The following is a 13,088-nucleotide window of genomic DNA, read 5'->3' as shown; positions in this document are numbered from 1 at the left end:
AAATCGGCTGCATTGGCATTTCATCCCTTTTTGAGATACTACCCATCTTTTGGCAATTTAAACAATGTCGGGCATACCCACTTTCATCTTTGAAAATGGTGGGCCAATAAAACCCACAATGAAGCACCCGGTAGTATATTTTGTGACCGCTAAAATAACCCCCACACGCCGATGCATTTGCATGAGTCAAAATCTCTAACACCTCGGAATCGGGAACACACCTCATTATCACTTGATCCGACCCAATTTTGAACAATTCCGGTTCATCCCAAATATATTGTTTCACTTGGACCATGAAGCGTTGTCTTCTTTTCTTCACCCAATGACTTGGGATAGCCCCCATTGCAAAATAATTCACAAAATGGGCATACCACAGTGGCTAACAATTGTTCGTCGGGAAACCGTTCGTTTATCTCCATTGTGTCATCAACACCCTCAAGTGGAATCCGAGACAAGTGATCCGCCACTACATTCTAACAACCCTTCTTGTCCGGGATTTCAAGATCAAATTTTTGCAATAATAACACCCATCGAATCAAACGCGGTTTTGCGTCTTTCTTTTCCATCAAATATCGGACCGCGCTATGATCCGAGTACACCACAACTTTACTTCCAAAAATATACGACCGAAATTTATCCAAGGCATACACCACCGCAAGTAACTCTTTTTCGGTAGTGGTGTAATTCAATTGAGCCCTCAGATAAAGTTTTGCTCGCATAATATATCACCACCGGATTTTTCTCCGCTCTTTGACCCAATACCGCTCCAATCGTGCTATCGCTAGCATCACACATGATTTCAAACGGATTTGACCAATCCGGTGATTGTAAAATGGGTGCTTCTACTAACTTTTCCTTCAAACTGTCAAAAGCTTGCAAACATTCATCAATAAACTCAAAGGGGACATCCTTCAACAAGAGATTACATAAAGGTTAAAGGTTTTGAAATTTCACTAAAACCTTTGATGAATCTCCTATAGAATCCTGCATGTCCCAAAAATGACCTCACCCCTTTGACATTTTTCGGGGGTGGTAAAGATGAAATTACTTTTATTTTAGCTTGATCAAATTCCATTCCCCTACTTGACACTACATGATCCAACACAATGCCCTCTTGCACCATGAAGTGACTTTTTTCCCAACTCAACACCAAGGTGATGTTTGTTTTTTAAGAGATAAAATGTCTGCGGTCTGCGGACCACATCTGCAGGCATCTGTAGAAGAAGAGGAGGACAAAACCTCTGCAGTCTGTAAGAAGAAGACTGTTTGTTTTTTAACGTCTGCAGACTGCTAAAATATAACATAATTTTTTTAATAAGCTGAAATTTAAATAAAAAAGTCATTCAACATAGAAATTTAAATAATAATCAAACAATGCTGAAATAATAATAATATTCATAAAGCCACAATAATATATATATTTTTTTAAATTTATAGTTAAATATTTTGATCTTTAATTTTAATATAACTATTAACTTTTCAAAAATGAAATTAATTTCCCTTTTGATCATTTTTATCTACTCTCCACTTCCAATAACGACCATTCTCTATTTATGTAACACCTAATTTGTTAAACAACTTTATTGAATACTTTATTGCGGAAAATAAGGTCTCAAAAAAATTGTTTCGATGTCTACAACATCTTACACTTACAATAATTATCCAATTAAGTAAAACATTTTCCAACCTTAAAGACTCTTTTTACAATGTATCGATAACATTAACCTAAATACATTCCACAAAATATGATTTAGACTTAGAAACTTGTGTGTCGGTGTCCGTCCGGAGCGCTTGATCTTTCATCTTGGTTCCACATTTAAGGACTCATCTAAGGTATTACAACATCAAATAAGTATTCATCTTGGTTCCAGAGACTTCCTCTATAAGGGTAGTTTAGACATTTTATTAAAGTTCAAACATGAAAATTTTGCAAGAATATTATTCAAGGAACAAAGACACTTACAATGGTCTTGTTGTTGGTAATGTATGAAGAAAAGTGTGTAGGTACACAAATCCGGGAGCGACACAGTTCGCACGAGTATGTGGGGCCAGCTCGGTTGCAAGAGCCTAAACAAGCACCACAATAAAAGAAACTAAAATTATATATTATATATTTTAGTTTTTGACTCGATTTATTATGGATGATGGTAAATAACGTGCATTAGTACCTTGGTAAGACCGAGAAGAGCAGTCTTTGTGACACCATACATCGCCAAGCCAGCTGGCGGTTGGAAAGCACTGATAGAGGAAATGAAAACGATTGATGAACCTTTTGACAAATGCGGGGATGCATCCTGTTTAAAATTCCATATTGCAAGATTACTGACTAATATTTCTTGATTTTAAAGATTAATATTTAATAATAATAACAAGGATTACCTGAAGAAGCAGTATAGAGGTTTTAACATTGATTTCCCAAAGCTTGTCAAGTGCAGATTCTTGCATTTTGAGAATCAGATCAACTGAGGGATTAGCAGCAACTGTTGACACTACTACATCTATTTCCCCGTATTTCTGCAACAAGAGGCAAAGAAGAAAGCTACACGATCAACCATAACCGACAAGTTATTGGTGCATTCAAGTAGGGTGTTAAGCGGGTCGTGTTCACGGACTGGCAGGTTAAACCTGAACACAAAACGAACATAAAATCGTGTCATAAACCCAAACGCAACATGAGTTTCACGGAATGACACGAAACGTACCGTTTAAACCAAAATAAATTGTTCTAATTTTTCATATTCATACTCTAGAACTATTAATTTAGACCAAAAAATAATTACGTTCAAACCATAAAACCTGATGCTTATTTCTCTTTTATCTTTTAAACTTCGACACAAAACTCAGTTAGTTTAAGCAACGAACAAAATCACATTTTTTAAAAGTAAATATAAATAAGGTTAAACAGGTCAACCGCGGACCCATTAGATCGACACAAACACGACCCGTTAAGCTAAATGTGGTCGCAAATCAACTTGAAACCGAACCGAACCAATTTAGACTAAATCCAAACCCCTAAATTCAATATCATTTGAAACTTAAAGGTGAGATTGAACACAAACAAAATATATCCTTTTTGACATGTTTGCATACAACTTGTACAATATCATATTAGTTTAATTTCAATACTTTGAACACGCTTCAATAGGTACCATAAACCATTCAAAACCAATATTTCAAGCTTAACCCAAGCGTGTACAACCATTCATCACTAATTAATATTATATAAAACTTTTATAATTTGTTTTTGTGCCGCTCCTCTCTGTGCAGCTGCTGTAAAAGGATGATTTGACCCACTTAACGACTATATTTTTCTTTCTTCTAAAATTCTATAGAAACTAGGCACGTAGGGTTTTCAAACCATATATAGTACACCATTATCGGAGCTACAGTTGATTTTATACAATTTTTTGAAAATCAGGACAGAAATAAAAGTAACCCCAAATCAATTCACCCTAATGGAATATTACCTTTGATGATTTTCTAACATAGAATCAATGTGGACTCTTGATTTCAGTCTCAATTCCACCTGCATTCAACCTTTGGAAGAATTGCAAATGGACTCACGCGTTCTTCCTTGCACCTAACAGAACACGCACACACATAGAGGTGGGGCTGGAGGGTGGCACCGGAGGGTGGCGCCGGAGGTGCGGGTGGAGGGCGGCGCCGGAGGTGGGGAGAGGGGGTGACGGGAAGGGGGTTGGGAGATATGATCGGCAGGGGTTGTGGAGAGAAACGTGATTTTTTTTGAACAGGTGAAAAAGTTTAGAAGTGGTGAGAAGTGGCGTTCCATGTATGCGCCAAGACGAGGGCGCGCTGACCTTTTTAAATGAATTGTTTTCCGGAAAACAAACGGTCTGCTAGCCTTAATGTCTGCGCGTGGTCTGCGTGGCGCAGAAAAAAGAGGCCAGGAAGCTCATTTAGGAAAAAAACAAACACCCCGCAAGTACACCACAACTTTACTTCCAAAAATATACGACCGAAATTTATCCAAGGCATACACCACCGCAAGTAACTCTTTTTCGGTAGTGGTGTAATTCAATTGAGCCCTCAGATAAAGTTTTGCTCGCATAATATATCACCACTGGATTTTTCTCCGCTCTTTGACCCAATACCGCTCCAATCGTGCTATCGCTAGCATCACACATGATTTCAAACGGATTTGACCAATCCGGTGATTGTAAAATGGGTGCTTCTACTAACTTTTCCTTCAAACTGTCAAAAGCTTGCAAACATTCATCAGTAAACTCAAAGGGGACTTCCTTCAACAAGAGATTACGTAAAGGTTTTGAAATTGCACTAAAACCTTTGATGAATCTCCTATAGAATCCGGCATGTCCCAAAAATGACCTCACCCCTTTGACATTTTTCAGGGGTGGTAAAGATGAAATTACTTTTATTTTAGCTTGATCAACTTTCATTCCCCTAGTTGACACCACATGACCCAACACAATGCCCTCTTGCACCATGAAGTGACTTTTTTCCCAACTCAACACCAAGTTTGTCTCAACACAACGCTTTAAACTTTTCTAAATCATTAAGCCAAACTCGAAAGTCGAGCCAAAAATGGAAAAAACGTCCCTAAAAACTTCAAGTGACTCCCCGACCATGTCAGAAAAGATGTTCATCATACATCTTTGAAAAGTGGTCGGGGCATTACACAGTCCAAATGTCATTCGCCTAAAGGCAAAAGTACCATATGGACAAGTAAATGTGGTCTTGTGTTGGTCATCGGGATGAATTGCAATTTGATTGTAACCCGAATATCCATCTAAAAAACAATAATATTTTTGACCAGAAAGTTTTTCAATTATTTGATCAATGAATGGTAACGTAAAATGGTCTTTTGAGGTTGCATTATTTTATTTTCTATAATTAATGCACACTCGCCACCCGGTTACCCGTCGGGTGGAGATTTGTTCACCATAATCATCTTTAATTACCTGGATGCCGGCTTTCTTGGGTACTACCTGTGCCGGGCTCACCCATGCACTGTCTGAAATGGGATAAATGATCCCCGCATCCAACCACTTGATAACCTCCTTTTTCACCACTTCTCGCAAATTCGGGTTCAACCGTCTTTGAGTCTCCCTTGTTGGTTTAGCCTCCTCATCAGTAATTATTTTATGCATAACAATCAAAGGACTAATACCATTTAAATCCGCAAGCGTCCATCCAATGGCAGCCTTATGTGCTCCCAACACTTTTACCAACGCCCTCTCTTGTTATTCCTCCAAGTTAGAAGCAATGATAACCAGAAGGGTTTCATTCTCCCCGAAAAATGCATACTTCAAATGACTTGAAAGTTCCTTCAATTCAACCTTTGGTGTATATTCGAAAGACGGATTTGTGTCCGAATTGATCTTCGTTGGCAAGCTCTCAAATTGATGTGTCCATGGTGGCCTTCCCTCTTGCATAGCTAAGACATCCTGTTTTTGTTCTTCTATTCTCAAAGCACACACGTGTACCTGTTCAGAATCATCACAAATACAAGCTTCCACACAATCTTCATCATATTCATGAGGAATACAATGATCCACCAAATCTGCCATAAAACATTCTTCACCACTCAAAGAATTAGCAACGTTAGTAAAAACATTAAGGCGCATTTTTCGATTACCACACGCCATGTCAACAGTACCAAATCTACAATCAATGATTGCATGGGCAGTGTTCAAAAATGGTCGACCCAAAATAACATTTTGTTGTTGACTTGGGTCACCCGATGAATAATCTAACACCAAAAAGTCCACAGGATAATAAAAATCCTCCACTTTCACAATTACATCCCGCACGATTCCACAGGGAGTTTATGAAACAAATCTTCCAATACAACCGTGGTCTCAACACGTTTCAAAGGACCAAAGTCATATTGGTCATATACCCCCCCCCCGGGAGAATGCTTACTCCGGCCCCAAGATCTAGTAACGCCCTAGACATTTGAAAATCGCCTACTTGAATATTAATTAAGAGCGTTGATCTTGAAGCTTAGGGGTAAGATCTCCTTTTAAAACTGCACTTACCCGCTCAGTTAAATCCACTCGTTTAGGCACCTTTTGTTGCCTCTATTGAGTGCATAGTTCTTTTAAAAACTTAGCATACGCGGGCCCTTGTTTTATTGCCTCAAGTAGAGGTAAATTCACTATTACCGGTTTAACCACTTCCCACATATCCTCCTTTTGAGTACCCCTTTTAACAATTACATTTTTCTTACCCGGGTCAAGCAAATCTGAAGGAAATAGAACTACATTTGGTTCGACTTCCTTGTTTTTATCTTTTAAATTTGAAGTTTGACCCGGATTTTGTAACGGTTTTTCAAAAGTGATATGTTTAGTGGGTTTATGGGTTTCAATTTCATTATCACTTTCATTATCCGTAATGTCCTCGACTTCCCCATCAACCACACCCGTTGATAAATCCTTTTTGTATTCTTTACCCCTTCTTAACACACTAACATGATTTATAGGAACGTTACGAGATGAACTATGGGACGGGTTTACCTTAGCGTCGCTTGGAAATTGGCCTTTATTTTTCTTCAATTCTGACACTTCAGTTGCAATTTGACCCATTTGTGTGGTCAATGATTGAATGACTTTATCTCGAACTTCATCTTTTGTAGAGCTTCATCAAGTTGATTTCTCCGTTGCATATCTTGTTGCATCATCTTCAACATGTCCATAACTTCATTTCCACTTGATGAACCTTGACCCGCGGACCCACTTTGACCACCACCTCCATGACCTTGGAACCATTGATTATTCCGCCATGAAAATTACCTTGGTCATTATATTGTTGGCGAGGAACAAAATTTCCTTGATTTCCTTGAAAGTTCGGGTTGGATTGAGTAGCCGGATTTCTATATTGAAAATTCAGATGATTTCTCAACCCGGGGTGGTAAGTATTGGAGTTCATATTGTAATTCCTACCACCTCCTCCTTGAAGTGCATTCACCTCTTCTACTTGTACTTGACCTACCGCACATACCTCCGAAGCATGACCCAACTCGTTACAATTCGAACAAACATCAATTACTTGATTAGTGGTGTGTACCCCTCCTTCTTCCACGTCTTGCACTTGTGGTCTATCAATCGTCGCTCTTTCTCTTTGATGTAACCGCCATTTGTTCCAAATATGCCCGATCATCTTGTTCATAATTGGTACCGAATGTACCATTTGTGATCGACCTCAAATCCGTTCATCTTCCATACTCAACCCCTCATGAAAAGCATTCAACAACTCCCATAAAGCAATACCGTGATGAGGACAATTTTTAATCATCATGTTAAACCTCTCGAATGCTTCATGAAACATCTCACCCGATTGTTGTTGGAAGGTTCTTAAACTTTGTCTTGCATCATTGGTCTTTTGGGCCGTGTTGAATTCTTCCAAGAATCTTTTTTGCATCTCGGCCCAAGTATAGATGGATGCGGAAGGCAATGTGTAAAACCATCTCTTCGCCTTGTTTTCCAACAAAAATTGAAATAAGACCAACTTAACCTCATCCGATGTAAAACCTTGACCCCTAATCTTGTTGCAAATAGAGTCGTATGCCTCCAAATGAAAGTATGGTTCCTCCGTTGCTAGACCCTTATACATTGGTAAACTTTGGAGGGAATTAGTTATCACTTCAAATGTCCTCCCTTGTTGATTATGAGGAATAACCACCGGAGATGGGTTATTAGTAATTATCGGTCGGAAATGAGCTTCAGTACCCCTTACCATCTCTCTTGCATGTCTTCTTGGTACCCCCATTGGTACTCTTGGTTGACCCATTTGCCTATAAACGGGCCTTGGAGGTGCAAATTGTTGAAACTGTGGTTGGGGAATTTGTTGTTGAAACTGTTGATCTTGTTGTTGCCCTTCTTGTAGAGCTTGTGGTTGTTGAATAATCGGTGACGGTTAAACTTGTTGAATAACAACCGGTTTTTGTGGAGCTTGTTGTTGGACAACCAGTGGTGGTTGTCTATTAAGCTCTTGCAACGGTTCCGATTGTTGCCTTTGACCATAAACAAAACTTTCCGGATTTACCCTTTGGATTCCATCACCTCCCACGTAGTAACCTTCCACTTCATATCCCTCAAATTCACTGTCAAACCCATATCCGTATCCGTCACCTTGTGATCTTGAATGTTGCATGAAAGGTGGGGGTTGATATCGGTAGTTTGATTGTGATTGTTGAAAGGTTGGTTGTTGGTTTTGTTGAGATGATGATGCACCAAATGTAGGAAAAAGGTTGAAATAGATGGCAATGTGGATGATGTTGAGCAGGTGTAATGAGAAGCTATGGGTTCGGTTTTGTGAGTTTGGTTCAATTCGCTTGATGCGGTAGGTATGGTAATAGTGATAGGTGAAGCTGAAACTGGTGGAGGTGTGGATGGTAATGTTTGACCCGAAGTGGGAACTGGTGATTCCATGGTGTTGTTCGATGCAGCTAGAGATCCAAGAAGCTTGTTCTCCCTAAGTAGGACTCAGTTTCTTCGAAGTGTTCGGTCAATCTCAGGATCGATAACTAGTGGTGATGACCTATTAGATCTTCTAGTATGCATACAATTTTAGGTACCTGCACACTAACACAACCAGCGTAAACCCGAATATAACAAACAATAACTACAATAACTAACACACTTTGCGCACTACTCCCCGGCAACGGCGCCAAAATTTGACGTGTGGTCGAAGACTTAGTCAAATATAAACTTATTATAACTAATTAGATAGCGATAAGAGGGTATCGAACACAGGGAGTTTGTGGAAAATGTGTTCCTAAGTAGCTATGTAATTTATCTATATTAACTAAGTGCAAAAAGTAAATTCAGTGATTTGGTTGTTTGGTTGATTTAATAATAAAAACTAAAAACAATTTAACAAGTTTAAAATCAATATGAGAAAATATGCCTTCCCTCGGTTTCAGGTTTCTACGAATGTCAAAGTTAATGTTTAAACTGAGATGAATAATAAACAGCATCTAGGGTTCCTCGAACAATGTGATATCTCACACCGGGTAAATCCTTAACCCTCCCCCCTCTTACTAAGACTACAGAATGTTCTTGTGAATTATGGCCAATACCGGGTATATAAGCAGTGATTTCAAATCCAGAGGTTAATCGTACTCTGGCAACTTTACCACAATGATGCTGTCCATAGATCAAATTATTTCGTGGATTGGATTTCACTTGACTGTCTACGGTTCCATTGCGTGTGCTCGGGGATGGGTAGAAATAGAAAGCAATTTTCAATGTTTTGCTTATGTACAACTGCAAAGTAAGAAACATTATAATTGGATTAAGTAGACTATTTTTTAGTCATTCAATAAAGTTCGTGTTTATGTAAACGATTGTGATAATTGAAGATCAAGTACTTGAATTATATAACGCAAGGTAATAATTCAAAAACCAATTCGTTTATCCAACCCCGAATCCCTTTCGATTAATCTCGATTGCTTAAAACACCAAGAACTGACGGTTTAGAACACGAACTCAATAAACTAACAATCTATCAATCAATGCATAAATACCATAATAATGAAATTAATAAGATCAAACTATTATCTCAGAAATTGCAAAAACATTCAACCAAACATTCGTAAGTAAACCTTACAATCCGAGGGAAAACACAAAGGAATTTAGCCGAGCATGATTCGGTTCGTCATCCCTTCGATTATAATATTCATACGAATTAAAAACAAGCGTTTAATGATTACACCACTCACAATTGATCAATGACACCCCAAATTCTCCTCTCGGTCGTCCTCTACTGAAAAGATAAGATCATAATCTCAAAATCCGTCCAATATACAAGTAAATATGGCGGTTACAAAGTTATGCGACGCGCCCACCGTAAGCTACGGTGGCCACCGTAGCTTACAGTTGCTTCCAAATGCCCTACGGTGGTTTTAAACTGCCATACAGTGGATTTTTCTTCAGATACCACCGTATTTTACGGTGGCTACCGTAAGCTACGGTGGCCTTTAACATGGCCTCCTAGTTTTTGTCATAACTTTCTCATTCCAAGTCCGTTTTCTTCACCGTTTTCGCCCACGTTCTCGTGATTTCATCATCTAGATTTTCCTACATGCAATTATACAAGTAGGCGTAGTCTAATAATTCCACAAAATAAACCGATTAAATGCATGATTATTAACGGTCTTAGATCACTTATGGGTTGACCCATTGTTACACCACGACCAAAGGCGGCAGAACATGCCGAGGTAGCACATGACACTATTTAAAGTGACAATATTTAATAAACTCATTTCATTTCACAACATCGAAAATACCACATAACAATATTCATAACAAGTCATAACAAGATATAACAAAATATAGCAAGTCAAATATTGTTCATTTTTGCTAATATCCTAGAGGTATTTTTGACGTTTTCTCCACAAGCTCCATAAGCAACTAAGATGTAAACCTGTAACATTTCATAAAATAAAGTTTGTCAACACAAAGGTTGGTGAGCAATTCATAAGTTTGAACATATAGATATATAGTAAGAAAGAGCCACAAAACTCGTATACGAAACAATAAATAAAAGCAATAATTTGGATAAAATCGCTAATAGATTTATGTTAGCGACACCTAACTATAAGGGGATGCCAAATAGTCTAGGATTTTATAGTTATAGTTAATTGCATTACGTTAACAACACCTTGCTACAAGGGGATGCCAAGTAGTCTAGGATTTATAGATCAACCAACCAAAAGCGATAAACACGTAGGCATATAATCATAGAGCACCAAATCGAGCAAGTATTTAAGTAAAGTATACAATAACGTTTGTGGTTTAAAACCCAAGTATAAAACATTTAGTTTAGATAAGATAAATGTCACCCCCAAAATAAAAGATAGAAAACGGGGTATGAAAGTACTCACGTTCAAGTAATAAACTTGAAAGTTGATAATTTGGAGATTTGCCGGAACGACGGGTTTAACGAACAAAGCCTAAAAGGAAAGAAGTCTCGGATTTAGAAAGTTTGTCTGGAAAGTATTTAAGTAAAATAAATGTTGAGAAATGTAGATAATTAAAGTTTCAAGGTTTAAAATGTAACTATTTGCAATTTATAATAATAACCCTTAAAAATGTAAGTTTGCTCGAAACCGGGTTAAAGTATCTAACCTTAATATTTACTTAACCTATATTAAGTAATAAGGCGGGTGAAAATGCAAGAATGCAAGTCCCTTTGGAATAAAGTTACTAAAACGGGTTTTAACGAGTGTTCGGGTTGTTGGTTCGGGTCTTGACAAATGGTCAAACCCAAAGTCAACTTTCCAAATATTAAATGTTATGAGATAACTCATAAAAATTAAGTAAGGCTTAACCAAGTATGTAGATCTATTGTTTTAGAACAAACTACGTACGTTAAGTGAGTGTTCGATTTTGTCGGTCCAAATTTAGTTATGAGATCAAGTTGGATCCAACATTTCCAAGTACTTAAGAAACTAATTAAAATCAGTTTGTAAACTATTTTTAAAGAAATATACAAGTCTCGATAGCTAAAAACACACTTGTGTGTCTTAAGCGAGTAAAAGTCGGTTTAGTTCGGTTTGGTTCGGTTTCCATCTCACAATAAGTTCATAGATGGTTTCCACATGCCCAAGTATCCAAGAACTTTTATAATAATGTACAAATGAAAATACTTAAGTTTTACAACTAAAAATTTAACAATAAATTCTTTAAACAAAAGTTCGGTTTACGGTTCGGATCTAGTTTCGGGTTAAGACCGAGTTTAGAATCTACTAACCCATAACCATGGAACTCATAAAAATGGTTTAATAAACTGAGATCTAACATTAAACATGTTTAAACAAGTATTTAACAATAACTAGCAAGCAAAAGTTCGGTTTACAGTTTAGAGCTATTTATGGTTAAACCGAAGCATAGACCCTCAAACTCATAACCATAGAAATTGTAAATAGACTAAAATGAGCAGAAGTTAAGCATGGTTAGTATGTATAAACAATTTATATAAGTATATATTTTTATATCAAGAACACGAAGTTCTCATTGAAGCCTTGCCTTACAAGGTCCGAAACCTCACCGATCGGAACGGGGTAGTAACTACCAAAGGTAACAAGGGGTGTATATTATATATATGTTGTACAACCATAAAAAAGTGTTAATAAGACTATATATGTTAGTTAGAATGAAAGATTAAACTCAGTTTGACTTTTAGAAGTCAAAACTTCAAGAACACATAAACAAACAACCTTGAATCTATGGAGTTTTGAGAGACAAATGTGAGATGTAGCAGGGGAGAATGAAGGGAATGGGTGGTGTATATATATAGGGTAAGTTGAAAGGTTCAAGCATAAAGGGTTTTGCATGAAAATGGAATGGTTTGGTCACATGTTTGCATAAAAACAAGCCAAAAACGTGCAACTGATCTGAAGGGGAATGCGATACGCGATAATAGAGCACATCCCCCATCGCGCATCGCGATGAGGTTGATCATCAGACTTTCCAAGTTTTCAAATATGGCAGTTTTGGTCCCTGTAGTTCGTTTTATGTGATTTTAACGCGTTTTGAAGACCAAAAATGATGTTTTCAAGACCCAACAAGTGTAAAACAATATTTTAACATAAAATCCATCAATTTGATTATATCCAAGGTTTCGGTTTACAAAACCGGTCGGTTTTCATGTTAAACGAATACAGTTACGAATACAAACAAGACACGGAATTGACTAATGTCATAGTATCTACTACTTTTGAAAATTTCATCCCGAAATTAAGACGAAGACGATGATGCAAAACAAAAGTGGACACTTCTCTTTCATTGTGTCTTCTCGTTCCCAAGTAAATTCTGCGCCACGCCGTGATTCCCATCGAACTTTTACTAACCGAATACGACTATGCTTGGTTTTCTTCTTGTTGCGATCCATGATCTCAATGGATCGTTCAACCATGATCATCGACTAATCTACATGTACTTCGTCGAGAGGTATATGGGGATTACCTTCGGCTAAGCACTTTTTGAGATTTGAAACATGAAATGTCAGATGAACACCGACAAGTTCTTGCGGTAGTTAGAGTCGATAAGCTACCTTCCCAACACGATCAAGAATTTTGAAAGGACCAATGAAACGAGGAGCTA

The 13,088-nt window shown here is 37.6% G+C and overlaps 1 pseudogene across 1 annotated transcript; it reads right to left on the bottom strand.

Moving 5' to 3' along the window:
* Positions 1-1,701: 1,701 nt before the first annotated feature.
* LOC143539623 (tropinone reductase-like 3) lies at positions 1,702-4,145 on the bottom strand (annotated as a pseudogene). Its single transcript, XR_013136472.1, has 5 exons — positions 3,999-4,145; positions 2,380-2,514; positions 2,169-2,294; positions 1,964-2,067; positions 1,702-1,725 (listed from the first exon to the last, which is right to left on the bottom strand). The product of XR_013136472.1 is annotated as a tropinone reductase-like 3 (transcript).
* Positions 4,146-13,088: the final 8,943 nt, after the last annotated feature.

The sequence above is a fragment of the Bidens hawaiensis genome, unplaced genomic scaffold (genome assembly GCF_021521415.1).
Source record: "Bidens hawaiensis isolate Kalapana, Puna unplaced genomic scaffold, B.hawaiensis_p1.1 tig00011955_1, whole genome shotgun sequence".
Lineage (NCBI taxonomy): Eukaryota > Viridiplantae > Streptophyta > Magnoliopsida > Asterales > Asteraceae > Bidens > Bidens hawaiensis.
This window is presented reverse-complemented; position numbering and strand designations above follow the sequence as displayed.